The sequence below is a fragment of the Orycteropus afer genome, unplaced genomic scaffold, assembly GCF_000298275.1.
Source record: "Orycteropus afer afer isolate SDZICR_OR568_19922 unplaced genomic scaffold, OryAfe1.0 scaffold00233, whole genome shotgun sequence".
Lineage (NCBI taxonomy): Eukaryota > Metazoa > Chordata > Mammalia > Tubulidentata > Orycteropodidae > Orycteropus > Orycteropus afer.
Genome location: NW_006921820.1, coordinates 704,786 through 710,612, shown reverse-complemented (window position 1 = coordinate 710,612; position 5,827 = coordinate 704,786). Strand labels below are relative to the sequence as shown.

Below are 5,827 nucleotides of genomic sequence, written 5' to 3'. Positions count from 1 at the left end.
TTTGAACTTGGACTTAAAGCCTCCAAACTGTAAGGGAATAAACTCCTGTTTGTTAAGGCCATCCCATTTGTGGTATATTCTTGTCAGAGTGGCACCAGATAACCAGAACATGGACTAACTAGAAAAAATTTATGAAATATGGAAATCAGTGTTATATTGAAAACCGAGGCCTAAAAACAGTGAAGGTAATTTACCCACTGCCATCGAGTCAATTCCGACTAATAGTGACCCTACAGCACTGAGTAGAACTCCCCCATAGAGTTAACAAAGCTGTAAATCTTTATGGAAGCAGACTGTCTCATCTTTCTCCCATGGAGTGGCTGGTGGCTTTGAACTGCTGACCTTTAGGTTAGCAACAGAATATTTTAACCACTGTGCCACCAGAGTTCCTTAACAGTGAAGGTATTAGCCTCTGTTTTACATATTTTTCACTTTGGGGCTCTTCCATTAAAAAGAAAAAAACAACCAACAAGCAACAATGACAAAACCCCAGACAAACTTGGAATTATTTGTCACTCTAACTACAGTAATAGGGTAGCATTTTTCTTTTTTCCCCCTTTCATTTTAAGATAAGCAACTCCTTTGTGCTTCTAGTGAGAAGCATCAGGTTTGTATTTTGAATTTAGGTCTTTATATCAATAAATTGCATACTCTCATTTTTGCTGGGATGATTCTGTGGTATAGCCTATAAAGGTATAGAATATAATTTTTTATTTTCAAAGTCAACATGACCAACTGAAGAAGGAATGGATCATGTTATCTTATTTGGTGAGTCTGTTTTGTAGCTGATGTATGTTTGTTTTTTTTTCCTTTCAGTGTTCTTTTCTACTAAATTGCTTCCAATCCACATACTAATTTTTACTTTTAGTGGAAAAAAGATTTAAGATAACATCAAGTTACCTAATATAACTATGATATATGAACTTTCTAAATGAAAAGAATATATGTAAACAATTTAAAAATGTTGGAATTGCTATTTATTATTTGTGAATGTATGTAAATGTGACCTACATGTTCCAATAAAGCAGGAGTGACTTTAGTCCTCCTTTTAATCTAAGAATCTCTCCACTACTGAAGTTACCCTTATTTTCAGTAAGATGTGCCTGAACTGAAAATTGACCTTATGAACCCACCTCTTTGTTTAAGGTGAGAAGTTTTGTTTTGATGAACTCAGTGTGATACGATATAAGCTGAAAAGAAGAATGTCTTGTTTGAAAGTATTTATGTTGAAAAAAATGTACTTTATACAGAAATCCAATCCCTGGAGGTCTTTTTATTTATATTTTTTCATGTTTTATGTTATTTCACCAGAACACTGCAGTAGACTGTAAAATAACTTCATCTACAACTGGAGATAAACACTTTGATAAAAGTCCCACAAAAACAAGACACCCTCGGAAAATTGATCTTAGAGCTCGATATTGGGCATTTCTTTTTGACAATCTTCGCCGGGCAGTAGATGAAATCTATGTAACCTGTGAATCAGATCAGAGTGTGGTAGAATGTAAGGTAAGATTTGCTTTGTGGCTTTGTAATCCCTGTTACATCAAAATTTGCAACTTTTGCTACACTTAAACTACTTACCTTTTTCTAGTGTTAATAAATTCTCTATGCTTTTTTGTTTTATTACCTCATGTTAGAAATTGTTCTTTTGAAATCAGCATTATGCTTCAGATTCTTGTTGATTTGAAGAGTCCTCCCCTTTATTTTATTTATTTATTTTTATTTTGGCATTACCTAATTATGTACTTTATTTATATTCAGTGAAAAATTTAGTTTTGGAAAGTTATATTGGAACATAGCCCTGGGCAAGGAATCGAAAGAATGTGTAAGTGTAAGTATATTGTCGTTGTTCTGAGCTATCAAGTTGATTCCGACTCTTAGTGACCCTAAGTGCAACAGAGGAAAACACTGCCCAGTCCTGTGCCATCCTCAAAGTTGTTGCCATGCTTAAGCCCTTCATCACAGCCACTGTGTAAGTCCATCTTGTTGAGGGTCTTCCCTTTTTCACTGACTATTTTGCCAAACATGATATTCTTCTCCAGGAACTGGTGGTTCCTTCTGACAACATGACCAAAGTATGAGAAGCAAAGTCTAGCCATAGGTATAAGTGTATATATAACAAAAACACACACAAACCTATTGCCATCAAGTCAGAATTGAACTGCCCCATAGGGTTTCCAAGGATGTAAATCTTTATGGTGGTGGTGTTGTTGTTAAGTGCCGTTGAGTCGTTTCCGACTCATAGCGACCCCATGCACAGCAGAACGAAACACTGCCCGATCCCGCGCCAGCCCCACAATCCCTGCTATACTTGAGCCCATCATTGCAGCCACCGTATCAATCCATCTCGTTGAAGGCCTCCCCCTCTTTCGTTGACCCTCCACCCTACCAAGCATGACATCCTTCTCCAGGAATGGTCCCTTCTTACAACATGACCAAAATAGGTGAGACGAAGTCTGGCCATTCTTGCTTCCAAGGAGCATTCTGGCTGCACTTCCTCCAGGACAGATCTGTTAGTTCTTTTAGCAGTCCACGGTACTTTCAGCATTCTTTGCCAGCACATAAATCTTTATGGTAGCAGACTGCTATATCTTTCTTCTGCAGAGTGGCTGGCGGGTTTGAACTGTTTTCAGTTAGCAGCCAAGCACTTCAACCACTGTACCACGAGGGTTCCTGTGGATGTATACACACATATGTCTTTTTTAAACCTCTTTTATCTGCATTCTCCGTTGGTCCTATAGGTGGCACTAGTGAGATTTTCACATTCTTTGGTTTCATGTTTAATGTCTTTAATTGGACATTACTCCTTTCCATAGAGATAGTTTTCACTCTCCTAATTCACTCTGGTCAGGGAAAAGTGAGACTGATGGCCAACCATAAACAATCCTGGGTGGGATTGCGATGTCATTGTAAGGTGTGTTTTCTAATTTTAGATAACCTTGTGTTTGTAATAGGATATTAAACAGACCCAGCATAGTCTGTCTCTGAAAATTCACTGAAAGGTCTAGCCTTTTAGTAAATACAAATTATACACTGTGTTACTTTATACTGAATAAAATTATTTTTAGACTGACCAGAGTGATACATCTTCATAGAAATATTAAAGAGGTAACTTTCATTTCTATAATCAACATGGTTCAAAACTCTGGAAATCATTATTTACCTTTTGAAATACATAAAGGGCCAAAGAAGTGTTACTTATTGAGACAGCAGTTGGGTTCTCTCTTAAATTGGAACCAGCCAAATTAGGTTTAGACTGGCTTGAAAATATGATTCAGCAGAAGCAGTTTTCAGAATAAGGAGTAATCGAAATCATCCAAATTCATGGTTTGGTTGTCACAATTAATATTGTTACTATCAGCATGTGAAAACTTGTTATGTTATAAGCAAAATGATATTCTTAGAGTATAATGATGAGCATGTTGTGGTGGAAAATACTACTGGATGTAATTTGGGTTATAGTTTTTTCTATAAAATGAATATGCAAGAAAACATTGCGGGCAACCTTTCAGACTCGTTGATTTTGTGGTTAAAAGGAAAAAAAATTGACTGAAGAAATCAAATTTATTTGTAAAATGTGTATTTTAAAGAAGTGAGACTGCCCAATTGCAATCACATCTTTTTGTGATGAGAAGAAATGATTACACCTGTTTCTACTACTGCATCTCCAGCAAGTCAGAATTGGCCATAACACAGTGTAGCTTTTATTTCTGGCTCTGTCACTCATTCATCCAAAGCTTTGTGAACGTTTAGTAGGAGTAGAAATTGGTTGTGTAGTTTTAATTAGAAAGATGGAGAATATTCTGACAGAGTGAGAAGAGAAGAGCTGTGTTCTCTTTCTTTGTATGGTGCCGTAAGTCTTTGAGCACAAAGACTTATGCTGCAGAGTAAAATCTCATAGCTTAAAATTTATGTTCATAGTCAGCTCTACCGTTATCCCATCCAGCACTCACAGATGGAGATGTAGGAAGATACAGTTTAACATTTGGTCTGAGCCCATTCTGGGCACATAATTAGAGCTCCTTTTCTTTTTGATTTTCTCTGTTCTCATCATCAAAGTACTTCCATCCATTCTCTCATTTGGCTACTACTTTTGAAAGATACACAACACAGAGAATTTTCCTCATTTTGCAGGTAGATTCAACCCTTGTTTTATGAATGTACTGACACTATTTATCATGATTTGTGCTTTTTGTGTTTTAGCCTTAGTTAAGTTTAGTTCTGTGAAAGAGCTCTGCTGGCACAGTGATTAAAGCATTTGACTGCTAACTGAAAGGTTGGTGGTTCAAACCCACTAGCCGTGCTGCAGGAGAAAGATGAGGGTGTCTGCTTTCATACAGAATTACAGCCTTGGAAACTCTATAGGGCAGTTCTGCTCTGTCCTATAGGATTGCTATGAGTCAAAATTGATTTGATGGCTTGGGTTTTTTCTGAGGAGAGGGGGGGTTAGCTCTATGCTTCATCTGTAAAATGCAATTGGTGGCACCTGCATTAGAGCCCACCTCTGTGATCAAAGGAGGCTAGATTCCTCATTTTTTGAGATTGAAGAAGTACCAGTTATGACATCAGCTACTTCACTGCATCCCTTGTTAGGAAGTGACATTCTAGCAAGCTATAACCTTCACCTGTAATTTCCCCTGCCCCCTCACAGAGTGGGCTAGAGGGTAGGCTGGGGGAGACTGTCTTTTAGGGCGTATACAATTAATGAAGGAATCCCTAAGTGGCACAGATGGTTAAGTTGGCAGTTTGAAATTTCCCAGAGATGCCTTGGAAGAAAGGTCTGGTGATCTACTTCTGAAAGATCACAAAAACCCTGTGGAGTACAATTCTACTCTGAAACACACAGGGTTGCCATGAGTTGGAATTGACTCCACAGCAGCTGGTCTACAGTTAATGAAGTGGTGGCCATTCTTTCAACTTGTTCTTAAAAAAGTTTGAGATAAGGCCTGGAAAAATTGCTTGTGAAGTTTGTGGATCTTTCTTTCTTTAGGAAGAGGAGCCTATCATGATGGTTCAGACTAGGTCAACGTCTTCTATAGTATACTTTGATAATATGCACTTCTCCTTAGAAACAGTTATCATAATTGAAATTAAATAATTTTATATTTAATTGTTTAATAGCCATATTCTTTGCTAAACACTAAGCTCTATGAAAGCAGAAACCAGACTTTACCCCTCCAGTTTTCAGTGCCTGGTACTGGCATTGGAACATAGTACATGCTTAGTAAATAGGTGTTGAAAGGTTGTGTGAAGCTATGAGATGGCATATACTTTTGCAGTGACACCAGTCTTCACAATCCCCTCTTTCCCACCGTGATAGATAGTAGCCAGTCATATGCCAAAGATGTACAAAGACATTGGGTAGATTAACCTTGGGTAGATTAAAAATACCAACATTGGGTTGGTATTTTTTAGGCAGATATACTGGAATTTCAGTGGAATAAAAGAGTTGAATAGGGTAAGAGAGTAGTTGGGTAATGGAACATGGAATCTAAGCTCAATGAGGAAAGAAATGACCATAGAAAGACTTTGAAAGATAGGGAGAAAAGGGAGAAGTGAGTGTTTGCAAATTGCTTGAACTAGTGAGGGTGGGTAAGCTTGGTTCTCTGTAGATAAAAAGTAATATGTTTTTGTTTTTAAAATTATTTGGATTCTCTAAATACTAGTTTTAACCACTTGATCTGTTAGATACTGAGATATTTTATTTATTTATCTATTTTTATTTATTTATTTTATTGTGATTTGGGTGAAGATTTACAGAGCAAATTCACTTTCCATACAGCAGTTCACATATACTTTGTCTCATGACATTGACCACAGTTTA

General features: G+C 37.1%; 1 protein-coding gene across 1 annotated transcript in view; it reads left to right on the top strand.

Moving 5' to 3' along the window:
* Positions 1-1,317: 1,317 nt before the first annotated feature.
* The window catches only part of SCAPER (S-phase cyclin A associated protein in the ER), a 607,935-nt gene continuing 603,425 nt past the window's right edge, over positions 1,318-5,827 (top strand). The window contains exon 1 of the mRNA XM_042782062.1: positions 1,318-1,509. The gene's annotated coding sequence lies outside the window, so the exon portion shown is untranslated. The remainder of the gene's footprint in view (positions 1,510-5,827) is intronic.